The following is a 16,958-nucleotide window of genomic DNA, read 5'->3' on the forward strand; positions in this document are numbered from 1 at the left end:
AGAAATGGAGTGAAACCTTTTAATGAAAACACACAGAATGAATTTAAATTCTATGATTTGAAGGGGTTTTTTGCCGAGGCTACGTGTCACCCTCCCATCAATTTTCATCTGATGAACCCTGGGGGAAGGCAAAGAGATACAAGCCCAGCAAAGTGAGAGCTCTGATGGTCCCACAGTCATTCAGCCCACTGCCCTATGAGGCTCTGGTGACCTAAGATCAAAAGTGTCATTTAAAATCATCAGGCACAGGTGTCACCAGTGTCACCAGGCCAGAGTCATTCCAGGAATAATTTTACTGCAGTCAGTGAACAGACAAGAATAGGGTATGTTGATACTTAATTGTAGTTTACATTTAAATGCAATTAACACTTTTTCATGTGAATCAGTAACGCTTTTAGTGCAAAGAGGTTACTGTGTAATCCCAATTTTATTTCATACATATTGCCATATGCTGTCTATTTTTTTCTTCTAAATGGTGTTAATATTCTCTTTAACTACATTGAATACAATAGCACATCTTTTCTTTTGATATATAAAAAATGCTTATGAAACTAAAATTATGTAGTGTATTAAAATATATTAAAGTAATGGAGCCACTGTCAATTAAAAGACTGCTCAAAAATGCAGTTTATGGTCTCAACAAAGTCTCTTCAAAAAATCAGCCCTTGAAGCTTCTAGGGGAACAATCTGGGGCTTTTTTAGTCAGCAGGGAGCTGAACTCTGAGCTCTCACTGCTCAGTACAATTCATAGCTGCCTAAATAGCTTTATAATTCAAGAATTTCATCTCATCTGAAGTGTCAAAGTAGAATACAAATAGAGAAGTGACCTTTAATCAGTAACTCAAACCATAAAACTCACATATTTTGGAAACAATCTGGAAGCAACTGCAAGATTCCCTGTGAGCAATCCCACCACAGCAAGCACACACATCCTGTTTGACATGGAGACACACCAGATTTAGCTCAGCTTGAATGCATTACGGGGGGAGATGAATCTCTGAAAGGAAAATTTCTGTTGTTCTTTGCCAAATAAATGTAGGAAGAAAATATCCATGGTTCCAGATATTATTATTTGTCCATCAAAAATAGGCAAAACCACAGTTTGCACGCATATTTCCAGCAAGTGTATTTTACCAGAAGCCATCTCCTCATAACAGAAACCAAACACTCCAGCAACCATTAGAGTGTCTGTTGTCTCTCTACAATGCACTTAGCAGCAATAGCTTTGACATAGGTTTTATTGATTTTCATTTAAATAAAAGATTGTTTTTTAAATAAAATTTTTTATGAAGAAGAAAGCAAATTCTTTTAATGAAAAGACTGAAAAAGATCTTATTCAATTAATGCAACAGAAACTGCTTCAAAATTATATTAATAAGAGAAAATTTTGTATTCACTTTCCAGACACAGTTCTCACAAACCAGATATACACAAAATAATTCTTTGTAGCTGCTGCTTAAAGATACCCCTGGCTCCAAAAAAATCTCTAAAGTGGACCACAGTATGCATGCAGTGTGTGATAGCTTTATTATGTGTAAAAAAAAGAAAACTACAGAAGGATGTGCAGTGTAGTATGACTAGGAGAAAAGAGATTTTTAGATTTCTCCACATTTTCTCTGCGAGCCTGTGTTGGCAGCATTCATATTAATTTAATTTTGTGACTATGTTTCTTCAGTAAATATTCAGTCCTGCTGTAACAGATGATTTGGGGAAGCTTCAGCTTTCATTTTTACATTCTGCTGTTGGTCATTTCAGGCAGCATTCAAGGAATGTGCATATTAAAAGAAAAGGCACTTCAAGCATATAGCTGCTCTTGCTTCTCACTGCTGTACGAGGGGAGCCTTCATTTACATCACTGGAATGTAGAACTAGTTTCAGAAGAGTCAGATGAGGCCCATGAGGCCCCAGTCCTCACAGGCTCACAGCAGCATCTAGTTATTCATCAGTGCCAACGGGTTCTGTGTGCACAGAGGGGCTCAGAGAGGACACATTCCACTCTACAGACCTGGGTAAAAGGCAGCCTAACAGGAAGACTCAAATCATGCTAGCAAGGATACAACAAATAAAAAGAGCTGCTCTTTAACAGACATCCCCATGCAGACATTTCTAAATGGGCATAATGTTCATCAGTCGTCTTTTGGGCAGTGGATACTTTTATTTAAAGAAAGGAAGCCTGAACATTTCAAGAACGACTCCTGCAGCTGCCACAGTGCCGTAGACAAACAGATCCCATCTGCTGGCTCTAAGGATCAGAAATGCTCACTGACCACAAGTGCTGCCCACAAGTCACAAAAAACTACTTGAGGAAGCTTACACAGCCTGAGCACAGATCAGTGTCAGTGTTCGGGTGAATTAGAAGACAGAATATTTACCCCAGAGAAAATTCTGTCATTTCTGAATTTTTGTCTTGAAGCAGAATAAGGAGGCAGCATTTCTAAGTTTGCTACTAAATTCCCACAAACCTCAGGGAGGAAAGATTTTGAACAATTCAACATAACGTAACAACACAGAAGCAACCTACAAAAACAAAAAAAAGGATATGCAAACAATAACCATTAACATTTTTTTTAGGTGTCCACAGTTTGAAGGTAATTACTAGAGCTGTGAGTAAGTACACTGACAACCAGAAGGGCTGTGCAAAGTAGTTCTGGTAAAAAGAAAGTAGAGACTTATCTAAGTAACACCCAAAATAAAGTCTCATTGCTTAAAGCTGTTCTTCTTCTGCTGGAAGAAGCAATGAAGTAGAACTCATCATTACGTTATGACATTTCTTTTAATGTTAGTTAAATGGAGAAAACTCAGTTTCTCAATGGTGTTTCTTCTGCCAAAACACACACAAACATACGCTCCTCATAAAAATCAATATTAAAAAGTGAGGGACCCTACAAAAACATGGATGGCTGTTCTACTTTTTATTTCATAGTAAACTTCTGCTAGAGTTTCTCAGCAGGAATGATCAATATAGCCCCAAGAGACCAAATGACATCTTTGTGACTGGCTATTTGTCTCTATCTCACTTATGTCAGGAAAATTTGTACTAAAAGCATAACAAATGATTCTTGAATTTATAATATCTAATTCATGTGATATAACTAACTGCTCAGTGATATATTAATGTCAATCTCAGTTAAACTGGTCCAATTTTGTTTCAGTTGCTACTAGAAATGAATGTCACCCTTATAACTGCATTCATTTTGAATGCATTGAGTATAATGCAGTACAGTGCTACCTTCCAAAACCAATTTACAAGGGCTTTAGTATATATATGTCTATGTTAATCTGTACCAGCCCTTTAGTCAGTGAGGAATTTAAAGCACAAAGATTAACAAAAGTGGATTTTAAAAGCTCTTCTCTTCAGCTGTATCAGCGTAAGAACAGAGAAGGAAGGGTGGCTGCAGTAAAACAGAGAAAAACACTTCAAGAAAGGAGGTGGCCATATTGTTGCTGGCCCTTTTATGTTCTGGTTCATATGTGTTTCCAGAGTTGTGTCATAAATTGAATAAAGAATACACACTTGGAAGAGCAGAGTTCCTTTCTGAGAGAAAAGGAAGGGAAATGTATCCTGTGCAGGGGGTGAAAGTGAAATGCAAGTAGGCAAGGAATGAGGGACACCTGCAGAGAAGAAAGTGGGAGCCATGAAGAAGAACTCAAAGGCTTAAAAAGAGACTGCAAGAACATGTAGCATGAAAGAAGGGAAAAAGAAATCTTAGGGGGACAGGTCAGGCCAAAGACTAAGAGCATGGTTTAGAAGAAGGAGAAATGAAGCATAGTCAAAGGCTGTTTTGGTCTTATGAAACAGAAGATGAAAATAGGTGACAAATAGGATGAATGAAATTTAAAGAATATTAACAATCAGAGGATCCCATGACAGTCTTTTTAATCATGATTCTTATATAGAGCATAGCTCTGACTGCATATGTAAACTACGAGCTGTCTGCAGGATGTCCTGTGGCAGGAAATTGTCCCACCACACAGAGGATCTCTTAAGCCACCTGTCTGTGTTCTGGTTTAGAACTACAATTTCTAAATAAAAGAATTTCCCAATCCCGAGATTGCTAAGTTACAGGTAAAAAGGAAGTAAAAGGTTAATTATCTCTTTTATGAGGTTTTAGCCAATTTCTATAAGATTTTGGATTTGCTCTGGCTTGCAGATAGATGGAAACTATCAAAGAGCAGTCTTAATTTTTAAAAAATGACTTAGACATTTTTAAGCTTTTAAACAAATTGAAATAACAATACTGACTTTTTCTTGCATATCTGGAGCAGATATTACTTCTAAGCCATATTTAATGCTTCAAATACATGCATGACATTTCATAACTGACCTTTTAGCTGAAAGACCAAGTTAAACACACATCCAGACACTGGGTCATAGTGATGGGTTTAGGACAAAAACTATTAAGTGCTGTTGTGATTTTCTGGAGTGCGTAAAGGAAATTCAGCTCTTCTTTAAACTTAAAATCATCTCCATCCCTTCCACAAAACAAGAGAGATTTCCCAAGTAATTGTGTTAGTTTTCCAGAATTCGAGGGGACTGCTGATATTTAGTAAGCTCAGTATAGTTTTTAGGATAAAAGAAACTGGCCACCTCTGAAAATGGTCGGTCACTGTTTCACTATATGAAAGAAGTAAAATTGGTTGCAGGAAGAACACCAAGATTAGTTTTAGAACCTCTGTCTTAACATTAATACGCCCAAAAGCAACACTCAGTCTCTTCTCATGGTGATTTCAGGAATGATGATACTATTTCATAAAAAGCTCTCAGCACTCTACAGCCTTAGTTTCCCTGCAGTTACCAACTCTACTGTCTCTTGAAATAACTTCCATGGCTTTTTAGCCTAACTCATTTGCATGGTTGCTGGTCCAATCTGTTACCTGCTACATGTGTGCATTTCCTCAGTGTCTTAGTTCGTGAATGATTATTTGCTGAACAGTGTTTCACAGGTTGTTGATCACAGTGGGCAAATGTTTACAATCAGTGAGGGCATACAAATACAAAGTATTGCCACAGTTTATTAAGTGACATGTAAGTGACTTCTAGAATCAGATCAAGCACATTTTCCTCTATGAATACAATGCAGCAATGAGCATCTCCCTTGCCCTGCCAACTGCAGAGAAGCTAATTGTGTTTTCCATTTTATATTATATTTCAAGGAGCATAAATGTCTTTCATAGTTTGTGCTGAATGTTTATCTCATGAAGATTTACAGAGAGACAAACAACCATGTGGCTGCTCCAGCAAAAGTGTCAGGGTAAGCAAAGGAAACCTCCACTGTCCCCCAGTCAAACTTACATTTTTGCAGACATGTCCCCTCAGACCACAGGTTTGCCACTAAACTTTGCACGCCAGTCTTGGACGTTTCCATTCTCAGTTCACATTCATGCAGCAGAATTATTTAGACAAGCTCCAATTTCTCCAGTTTGGAAAGGGAGGGAAAAGTGTATGGTGCTGCCAGGCAGAAGATTATATCTTCGTTTTGGTGGAGGTTTCAGGCCCTTCAGAGAGCCTGTGGTTGTGGCTGTCACTCTCTGCCACACTCAGAGGCTTTTTTTATTGTCCCTGTCAGTTAGCAGCCCAAGGTTACTGCCAGCTCTCTGTCAGTGCTTTGATTTTTGTCAGCTATGGCCAGGTCCTTTTAGTTATCTGCTATCTTTTCAGCTTTGTTCAGCCTGAGCTCTACTTGTCTACTAATTAGCTCTTTGGAGATTTCCCTTTTAAAACTCACTATCACAGAGGACAGGAACCGTTCAAAAGTTTTGTGCTTCATAGAAATTCCATATTCATCCACATCCCATACAGCCATCTTTTTAAAATTAAAAGTGGCAGGTCAGGCCAATTTAAGGTATATAAGCAGCACAGCCTGTAAAAAGATACCTTTAGGTTCTTGATCAGGTATGTAGATGAATGACAGAAAAAGAATAAAGGTTTCCACTGAAAGGACCAAGGTGTACAAATAAAAAAGAAACTATCATTCTGTGTAACATATTCTCATTTTCTTTATCTTCTGGTGTGCAAATATTGTGCTAGCTGAATATAAAAGTAGCACAACTTTAGGGTACAAAAAAAAAAAAAACCACACTGTAACAACATCAAGAGTGGTCTTACATCAAGGAGGGCCCTGAGGATGTCTTTGTTGTCAACTTCAGAAGAAAAGAGAGGAACAGAAGAGGAAACTGGCAGAAGGAATAGATGCCAAAGAGAACTCAAAGGATTAGGTCCGGGTGAGGTGATCGGTATTCGAAAACAGTCTGCCTTCTGGCTCTGATCTAAGGGAATAGGCTGGCAGCAAAGCCAGAGGGCATAACAGCACAAACACACCTTCAGCACACTGCTGGAGGCTTGCCTCAGTGCCTTAAAAATTGTGGTAGCAATTAGAAATAAATGTATATAGGAGCAATAGGCAAAAGTGCTCTATTTACGAATAAAAGTCCTCTTTTTGCATAATACTTGGTCTACTTGTATCTTCTTTTCCTTCTTTTTTGACACTTAGTACGTTTTTCTTGTGGTATCTCATCGAGGCTGTAAGTTGCGCCTACATTGCACTTACACAGTGTTAATGCCTGGAAGATGAAAGTAAAAACCTTTGAATATATTAATGCTATAACACAGATGTCTTACTTTTCACACTCCTTTTTTAGAAATATGGTGTGGTTAATAATGATGCAGATTGTGCTGGATGGATGAGCAGATGAAACAGGGGAATACAGATTAAATAAAAATTTCTTCAAAGCTTACGTTTGCTTCATAATTTAACTTCTGTACTTGTCATGATAGTAGTAGCTAGCGAGGTGCAACCATGCATAATCACATTGTTCTAAAATATCCTGGTGAAACAGAACAAACCTAATCTAAACAGCACTGCCACACTTGCTCAGATAACTGGGAAAAAAAAGTAATTAGGAAATGTCAGTTTAGCTCCACGGATGATGATAATTAGAAACCTGTAGCTATAATAAAATACACAATAACAGTTTTACAGCTGAGAACCAAACATTTCTTACTGAAAGCAAGGCTGCAAAGAGGCAGTGGAATAATCTGTCCAGACCTCCCTTTTAGATACAACACCTCGTGGACTTTGTGCCTGGTTTCGTATTCTTCTGCTCTTATATTTATCTTACGTGTTTCACACCAGAAAAAAATACAGATTTGGCAGTTTTTGCTTTGGTAATGGCAACTCTCCCTTCTCAGGCCACTGCTAACCTGAATGATGTTTGTCCAGCATGTGGTAACTCTCAGAGCACTCACACTTCTATCTGAGATGTGTTCTCCTTCTTCAGAGCTCAGGTTTTCAGTGGCCTGGGTATTAGAGAGAGTTACTGGGATAGTTCTTATTCTTTGAATTCACTATGCACAAGGTTCTTTGCTCCTGATGTTTGGCCACACTGACAGATCAACAAACATTTAGTTGTTTCTTGTTGTTTTCATCTTTGCCTGTTTCCAGACTCTCTTAAAACTGTCTCATAACAAGTCTGGTTGGTAGATTTGGAGACTTTAAACATTTTTTCTATTTTTGTAGGTTGAAAATTTAAGACATATTCTGTTACAATATTGTAATTCTGCTGTTTTCAAGGTTGGATCTACACCATAATCTTTTCCTTGTAGGATTAATCTAAATTAGGGCATATTAGTGGCATAAAAATAACACAAATGTTTATATTTCAGCTGCATGCATGGAAAGTATTTTGAAGCCACTCCTGCCGGTTTTCAGGAAAGTTATGGCTAGTCTCACTCATTTTCAAATTAATTTGCAATTGTCAAATTGCAAGATTGAACTGGCCAAATTTTGTATTTAAAAAGCCAATTCATTACTTTCATGATTTGCATTCTGTTGATAACAGCAGGTTTGATGTGAAAGCTACCTGATGGACTTCTTGGAGCAGATGGCTCAGACACTTTCACACTGGCACCATGTTATCTGTTTGTCCCTACTTTCTGAATCCAGCATTTGTCCATGAAACCTCTGGTCACTTGCTGCAGGGTGACGTACAGGATACACCGAGGTGAAGCAGGTTATGTCCACGTTGCATCTCTGTTCAACTGACACCTTAAATGCTTGGAGGCAATTTAATTCAGAAAACTTACAGATATTAATAATCTCTTAGTCTGCCCTTCCTCACTAGGAAGAAGGCATATATCAGATATGGTTAGATGTCACATTGCTTTAGCCTTTCCAGATTTAAGGTATACTCATAACAGAGAGCAAGTGACCCCTGTATAACACTTGGCATTCATGGCTTCTCTTGTTTTTCCCTTATTTTAGTTATAATTCCCTAGCTTGCTTTTAGAAGCAAAAAGATGTTGCAGACACGATCTACTTTGAGTTTCTGCTAACTTCAAATTACTAGACCTGAGCATGCTGAACAACAGCATATTTATCTCAAGGAGTCTTCTTAGCATTTTGGCTGGCAGCATTAATATTCTTTTCAGAAAATTTAATCTATATTGTCTCTCAGCCTTCCATTTATACTCTGTAGTGTGGAGATTAGGGTAAACAATTGCTTGTTTAATACAAAATTGAGTGTTTGTGAGGCAGTCTGTGCTTTTGCCAGACGATTCAGATATTTTTTTCCTCAATTGCAGGCAACTTTGACTGAGTTTATCTCAGTACCATCCTGTAGAAATGAATTGCTCTATGCAAATGATTTTTGTCATTTTTTCCACCAGCTGTCATGCTGCTTACCCAGCTCAAGGGCTGTGTCTCCTCACTGAGTTTTCCCACTTACTTATACTGAAAACACTTGATGCATCAGTTGAATCATTTCATCTAGTTCTAATACTACATATCTGACAGACATCACAGTCCTTGAAGTACCTCTCAGTAATCTTTTAATAGCTTTGTTCTGGGGTGCATATTTTGATTTGACTGATTTTATTTCTTCTTCTGTGTTTATTTTATGAATTGTTTGTCCTACTATAATAACTGAGGCAATGCATACCCTGCACTTGAACAGTGATTCAGTTGGTCAAAACTAGGGTGAGGATTCAAACAGTATTACAATTGCCAGTGCATTTGCAGCATGCTTGGGAATTTTCTGAGAAATGCCTCATTGGATGGGCACTGGCAGATTGGCTGTACCGGATAGTACATCACTAGAAGCACATTATTGTCAACATCAAACCAATTAGTTCATGCTGAAAACTTCCTAAGAAAGGAGAATGCCAACAGTAGGGGATATATCTGGCCTTAATGATTTAAAAAGGTACTTTCTCTCCTCCAAAAAATAGAAGTTGCTGTGTTGAGACTGCCTAAAGATCAAGACTAGTAAAAGAAAGAATACAATGGAAGTTTAACTGACTGAAGCTGATGTCAGAGATAAGGTTTAACTAGTGGACAAAGCAATGATGGGTTCTCTGTGCTGCTCCTTTCCCACATTGATCCTACCCTCCCTGAGCAGGTGTATTTCTGCACAGAGAACAGCAGCTCCTGAGGATGGATACACCATCAGTTGTGGCTACAGGAAGAACTACGGGCCTGTACCTCCCGATCAAGGTTCATGACTTCTGCAAGCTCAGCAGAATTACGCTTCTGTTGAAATAAAATTCTTCTAACACTCCTGGTCATAAAGTTCCAGAGCATGCTCTAAGTTAAATAAAATCTCTGATATATGCCGAAGTTTGCAGAGAACTGTGTTAATATTTGTGTGAGAGAAAAACTCATTTATTTATCGTCTTACTGTTTTAAATGGGAAGCACACCTCACCCCAGTAAGAGGAGAATAGAACTAGCCCTCAAGAGGAGAAGAGACTCCTAAAGAGCATGGCCACTCTTTTTGGGGGAGAATCTCTGGTTATTGCTCTGAAAGTTCACATTCATCCTGAGTGTGTGTGTGCTGAGGGCCAGAGGGTCAGGGCAGGGAAAAGCCACATTGTAGAGCTGGAATCAGGGCCCTTCCCAAATCATAAGTCAGGATGTGTGAAGGCCACAGCACCAGAGCCCAGGTACCAAAGCAGTGGAATTATCCAGCAGGAAGGGAGGTGGAAGCAGTGCCAAGGAGTCGTTTTCTGTTGCAATCACTGACTTGAGTGAAATGGCAATATTATTTCATGGGCCTGAAACCCATATTTGAAAACAAAGGTTAAATTGAAGTAGGAAACAAAACACACCCCTATTAATGTATTTCTTTCCCTCTATGGACAAACATCTATTTTGCTGCAAGAATACAGTAATAAAAAGAGCAAAGCTCCCAGAGACAAAATTTTAATTTGTCCTACCTGCTGTATTTTAAGTGCAATATGGACCATTTACTGGGGACAGGAGTATTTCTAGAGAAGGCAAAGGCAGACAGATTCATGCTAACACTAAACTCACTTTCTTCCCAAGAACTTAATTAAAGAGAACAGACAATATTTCCTCAGGACTTTAGCAAACACTAAAATCCCTAAAATGAGTTTTTGAGAGATGTAGCTGTTAAGATCCTTTACAGAGAGGCAAAACCAAGACAGAAATTTTGACTAATAATTTTTATTGTTCTTCATTTTAGGTCCCTTGCATTTTGGATGCCTGAGTCTATATTTTCTCTTTCTGTTCTCCTCCTGCTCCTTCTTTGTCTAAAAGATATTGGCCTGTCACAACTGCAGCTATGAAGAGTTGTGTCAGTGCTCAGTGCCACAGAAAACTAAATGATATCAGGTAGAAGTAAAAGTGTTAAAAGTTTCAGTGCAAGAAACTGGACTCTCAGCATCTTAGTGAGGTCTTTGAGATTTGATTTCCTCCAGCTCAGCACTCCTGCACCAGAAATTCACAGTGCTGTCACCACGTATCTATGTGAGTATAAAAAAGTAATTTATAGAAAAGGCCAAAGGGCAAACAGCTGCTGCATAAATACTTTGAAAGTCAGACTCTGAAGTGGTGAATGGTTGTGGGGACATCTACAGTCTTTCAAACTGACAAGAGCCTTCTTTGCTCATTCTCTGAGTTTATCAGGCATGGATCACTCCAAGCTCAGTCCTACAGCCATGGCCAGTGCTTTGATGAACCCAGGGGCAATGGGCTCTGCAGGGAGGATGAGCATTACAGTAATATCATCTGCTTTCAGCTGCCCAGGTTGCAGACAGAGGCTCATATCATCCTGTTGCAAAAACTTCATAGGTGTATCTTAAACATCAGCTGTTGCTTGACTCTCTCAGAAAAAAAAGGAATATAATGATGTGGAAGTTTCTTCCTCCTCTCATGGTTTCACACATTTTTATGACTTTTTTTTTTCTGGTGATATCTGGCAAATATCACCAGAAAATAATATATAGGATAATATAGCTATATTTATATCCTATATATATTCTATATTATAATATAGCTTAATAGAATATGTAATATATATCATAATATAGCTATATATTATATCTTCTATATAATATAGAGGATAATATAACTGCCTATAGATGGTTGCATAGAAAAGTTTTAATTCCAGTGGAAGTGAGAAAAGGAAAACAAGGAACCAGGAGATAATCCCAAGCTAAATGTAAATAATTAACTGAAGCTGCTATTAGGGAAAAGAAAGGAGAAAGTCAAAAAGTGAAAAAATGAAACCTAAGAACATAGGAACATCCATCTGGTTTAATTTAGGGATGTTATATCTGTTTATACTATTGCTCTAAAAAAGCCTTGAGCTTGTTCTACCTGTCAGCTTTCCTGTAGGTGAGCAAAGGGCTGTGGGCAGTGTGTGATGGGGGTTCACCTTCAACCTTTGCCAGATACAGAGCACAATGAAGTGTTACAACAGCCCGAGATCGAAAATTAATCGGGAGTGTTCTCCAAAATGCAGGTCTGAAATGCATTGCTTAACAACCAGAGGTGTCATTTGAGATGAGCAAAATAAAATGCCAATCACTAGAGTCAGCTCTCTGCAAATTTCCACCTGAGTAGACAATCAGTCATCTACCTTCTGGCCATCATGGAATACTGTAAAGCCAGTAAGACTTGGAGATCACCCCAATTCTCTTCAGCTCACATGCAGAAAGTAACCTGACAAAAACTTATTGTTGTTAGAAATATATTGAATATGAACCATCTCTAGAACAGAGTCATAGCAAAATGTTTGTGATTCCTCATCAGGTTGGTCTTCCACACATTTTCCCTCTTACTTATCCCTGAGCCAGTCTGCATTATAGCCATCTGCCAGCACAGGGGTGGCAGGGAGCAGTGTGGTGAGGACCAAGCTTTGAATAAAGCAGGTGGTGCTTTGTCAGCCGAGGTCATTGTGTAGCCACAATCTGTTCTAAATCTGCTTTTATCAGCCAGGTTACAGGGTTAAAATAAAGGGGAGACTTTTGATTTGGTATTTTTTTTTTGGAATGGCATCCTTCCGTAGAATACTTTCAATATGGGTTTGAATTTTTCCTAGCATAGCAGCAGCCTAGAACTGAGCATGAGAACACAGCTCCCCTCTTTTTGGTGTGCATTCCTTCTGTACCAAGCACCTCTTGTGCTATTCTGAACTGCCTCAAAGGAGGCACTGCCCAGTGCCCAAACCTGATCACCCATTGAGGTGCTTTCAGCCTGCAAAGCAGGCAGAGCACTCGAGTTAGGCACTTCTCAGATAAACAGACAATATTACCTGTAATGATTTAAAGTATTTTTGTATTCCATAATCTGTTTCACCCAGCTGTTGCTCACATACTTGTGAGCATTATGTGTGTATTAGTTCATTCTTGGAGAAGGGACATGTATACATTGACAAACACTATTTACCACAGTCCAACATCATGAGGTGGTTCCCAGAACACACACACAGGTGCAGCATCTAAAGCCACATTTTCAGGATTCCACTATGATTTATTCTCAACTCTGCAAATGACTGCAGGTTTTTTTTTAAATGGCATTAGAAATAATCAATTTCCTACTGGGTTTGTGATTTAACCTGCCTATCTCCTGCTTCTAGACCAACAGATAAATGGGATGTACTATACTCAGCCTAATGCTGATTCAAATTAAACACTGTCCATCCTATGGCTCTACCAGACAGCTTTTACATGCACTTTAAAGGAGGAAGAGAACACACCTCTTATGGTGGTTGGAAAACTGTGCAGGTATTTACGTGTGTGGGTGGACCAGCAAAAAAATTCCTACTGGAGAAGGAAATTAAGTGGAGTATAATCAAATTATGCATAGTTTTATCAATGTTTGAGGAATGTACAAACTAATAATCAACATGACATTTGACTGTTCTTGTAGTAATTCTCACTTCCTTATTCCTCACTTTACTCAGGAAAAAAGGGATTTTTGAAAGAGGAAAGTGTCAAATTGTTTTTCAAATTAGAAAAGAAACAAAAACTAACCACTTTGAAACCAATCTAAAAAAATGGATCACTTTACGTGGATTCCATCTGCATGTCCTTCTGGTGACAGAGATGTGTCTTCCTGGGCATACCAGCCACATGCACAAGAAGGTAGAGGAGATCTCATGACTCAGATAAATAGAATACAGATATTTCATATCTTCCATATTCAGTTCTGGTGGTTCACAACTTTAAAAGCATTTTTGTCTCCCAAACAATGCAGTGGTATACGAGGAGGGTGAAGAGCATAATTAATAACAAGTAGGAGATGTAAAAGTGCAACTTCCCCGTGCCAGAGAAGCAATGAGTTTCTACCTGGTCCCTTTTGGGCTAAGCTGTTTGATCAGCTTCCCTCAGTCTCTGTGGATGTCCTTATACCAGTCTAATTGAAGGACCCCTGTTCTCTTTTTATTTTTGCTCTATGAAAAATGCATTGGAGATGTCTTATAATGAACTTTGATATGGTGAAATGATAATAATGTCCTAATTATATATAAAAATGTAATTACACTTGCTACTATTATAGAAAAACTCCCTTTATAATGAAGTGTTATGTTAGAAAAAAAGATTTCATTATAGGTGGAATCCTTTACTTGTTAATTTGGACTGTGATTCATCGCTTTAATATTAAAAAATTCTAAGTTACTTTTGATGTTTCTCATTTACAGTTCATTTCTCTGCTCTGGCACCTTAAGATGCCAAAAATCACAAACTTATTTAAGACATATTTAAAAATGCACTAGTTCTTTAAAAGGAAGATGAGGAAAAAAATGAGTAAAATCCCTTTTCCTGGTGAGAATATTTTATAATGGAACATGTAACCAGGTTAAATACCATGGCTGTCTTCTTGCTGACCAATTGCCTTTGCTTTTAAAACTTTCTTTCTCAACATATTATTAAAGCTAACATCAAACATGGAATATTACTAATGAAAGGAAGAACAGTATTAAAATAGATCATTTAGAAAGGTCAGTTTATTGAGAAAAGCACCCGGTTACTTCTGAAAGTTGCAATAAAGTGCCAATTCTGAGCAAAAGTTAAGAAAAGAGAAGAGAAGAGAAGAGAAGAGAAGAGAAGAGAAGAGAAGAGAAGAGAAGAGAAGAGAAGAGAAGAGAAGAGAAGAGAAGAGAAGAGAAGAGAAGAGAAGAGAAGAGAAGAGAAGAGAAGAGAAGAGAAGAGAAGAGAAGAGAAGAGAAGAGAAGAGAAGAGAAGAGAAGAGAAGAGAAGAGAAGAGAAGAGAAGAGAAGAGAAAAGAAAAGAAAAGAGAAAAAAGAGAGGAGAGAAAGAGAGAGAATTTACATAATGTGATCTCAGGCCTAATATAAAAAAATTGATGTGAGTTCAGAATAAGATTTTCCGTCTTGTATCATGAAAATAGTACTTCAGGTGTTTCTATGAGACAGCAAGTTTTCTACTGCATTCTAAGGTAGTTTGCCACCCATACATTGTTTAAAAAGCAGAGGGGGAAGGTGATGGTAAGGCAGTGATTTGATAAAAGCAATTTTCTAGAACAGGAAATAGCATTTCCCAAACCAAAACAACATGATTTTGAGGTGATAGAATATCTAACCAACACCACTAAACTACAAAGTCACTGTAAGGAGACATCTCCTTAGATTTTTTAAAGTAAAAATATTTTTAATAAAGCATTCATCCTGGCTTATATCATCTTTCCAAATACAGAGCTTCAGTTTCCTTTTGCATGGAAGTCTCCCACCCCTGCCCATGTGTTTTTTCTTTCCCTTTGTTATGTCCAAGTTGGCCTCATTAAAAGAGGATCTTCCCCACCAGCCAGAAGCTCTCAGGGCTCCAGCCCTTGCTGGGGTGGGTGATGGTTCTACCTTATTACAGAAGGAAACCAAGTGTGAGGAAGAGGTTCATGCATCTGAAAGCTTCTCTGTACTGGAGACCTAATGGAAGATACTTCTTTTTCCTAAAGCCTTGCCTCATTTCTGTTTTTAGACCATTACAGCTTGAACACCACTCACGAAAAACTTATTTATCTATAGTTAAAGCTGATGTATTCTGTATGATGCTTACACTGCATCATGCTCTCAACCCTTCCTCCCTTGACAGAAACCTGGGTGGGAATGGCTTTCTGCTCTCTTTATAGTTCATATCCAGCACATAAAGGCTAAAAGACTCTGAAGGCCTAATTTTTTTATAGGTACAGCTGTGTCTTGCATGTTTTCCTCATGTTACACTCTTGCAAAGCTGCCCAATGTAAGACTCTCAGTCCCGTGAAGGTTCTCACCAAGAATTTTGGTCCACACAACTTTCCTTGCTCGTTTTGGATAAAAAAAAGAGATCCAGTAGCACATAGTGCTAACAAATATGAAAAAGAAAAAAAAAGAAAATAGTAAATTTTACCATGAATATTCTAATTTAATTAAGACTGTATCTTCTCCACCTACATAGTTTTATCTGCATTGGTCAGGAATCCTGGGTGTTATTGTCCTGGCCCACGATACAGGTAGACCCTATTAAAGTCATATACAGTTACTCATTTTCAGTGATGACAGAAATTGGGTCTGACATTTTATTCTCTGCATGGCCTGTACCTGGCTAGTTCAAATAACTGGGACAAGATTTCAGTATTTGCCCCTTTATTATTAACAAAGAAAAAAAAACAAACAAAAGAGAAAAGGGGCATGGCATGGGGGGAAGAACCAGGTCAGAAGTTTGGAGTTCTCTCCAAGCTAAAATGTGGGCATTATGTTTTAGTGGTTGTTCAGCTGTTTCACCCTTCCAGATCTGAGGAGTTTGTGTGGAAGAGACATTTCTTAAAACAAGGTTCCTGGGGACAGAGACCACCTGTGTGCTGTGTGACACCACTATCTCACATTCCAAAGGATGCTGTACCATTCTGTTACACCGTTGTATTAATACACAATATTATTTATTTCCTGGTTAAAAGATGGACATGAAAAAAATTATTCCCACATGGAAGCTAAAATAATATAGTATATAGAAAAAGAAAAGTATTTTGATAGATATGGAGCACGAATGACTGGTGTAGATTCTGATGTACAATAATGCACTTTTGCCTATAGGTATAAAAAGTCCCGATCACGATACAAGAGCAGGTGACTCCTCCAGAACATCCCTGCAAAACATCCTCCTAATGAGTTCTTACAGCAGCCTGGTGTAACACACTTCATGGGATTCATTTCTTCACAGTCAGCAAATCAGATTCTCATCTTAGTGGGCATTTAAGCCCATATAATTAATTCCATGAAAACAATTTAAATGAGGCCCTATGCCTGGAAGGCTGAGAGGGGAAGAGAGGAACGGACATGTCCAAGGCCACAGAACAAGTCAGCTGTAGGACATGGCTCTTTTACCAACAGGGTGGACTGTTCTTCCAGCTGTCCTAGTAGAACAACTCGTTCCTTTTCCAATTAAAAATCCCTCAACCTAGTAGTCAGCCTACTTGCAAAATCAGCACGGGTGTTTGCACATCTAATGGTGTAAGCTCTGAGGATATTTTTGGTTTTGGATTTGGAGAGGCTAGATATACAGTTAAGGAAAAATGAGATCAGCTGGAGATCTGGCACTGAATATATGCCTATACATTCCTAACCTGTAGCACTATTCTCTCTTTAGAGGGGGGAAAAAGCAATAAAATCATCAGGGATGTCAGGAAGGGCAGAATAGAGACTTTTAAAATGGAGTAACAGATG

General features: G+C 38.3%; 1 protein-coding gene across 1 annotated transcript in view; it reads right to left on the bottom strand.

The window, feature by feature from the left end:
* The window catches only part of TTC29 (tetratricopeptide repeat domain 29), a 193,925-nt gene that overhangs the window by 161,915 nt on the left and 15,052 nt on the right, over positions 1–16,958 (bottom strand). The gene's annotated exons all lie outside the window — the stretch shown is intronic.

Source organism: Pseudopipra pipra, chromosome 4 (assembly GCF_036250125.1).
Source record: "Pseudopipra pipra isolate bDixPip1 chromosome 4, bDixPip1.hap1, whole genome shotgun sequence".
Taxonomy (NCBI): domain Eukaryota; kingdom Metazoa; phylum Chordata; class Aves; order Passeriformes; family Pipridae; genus Pseudopipra; species Pseudopipra pipra.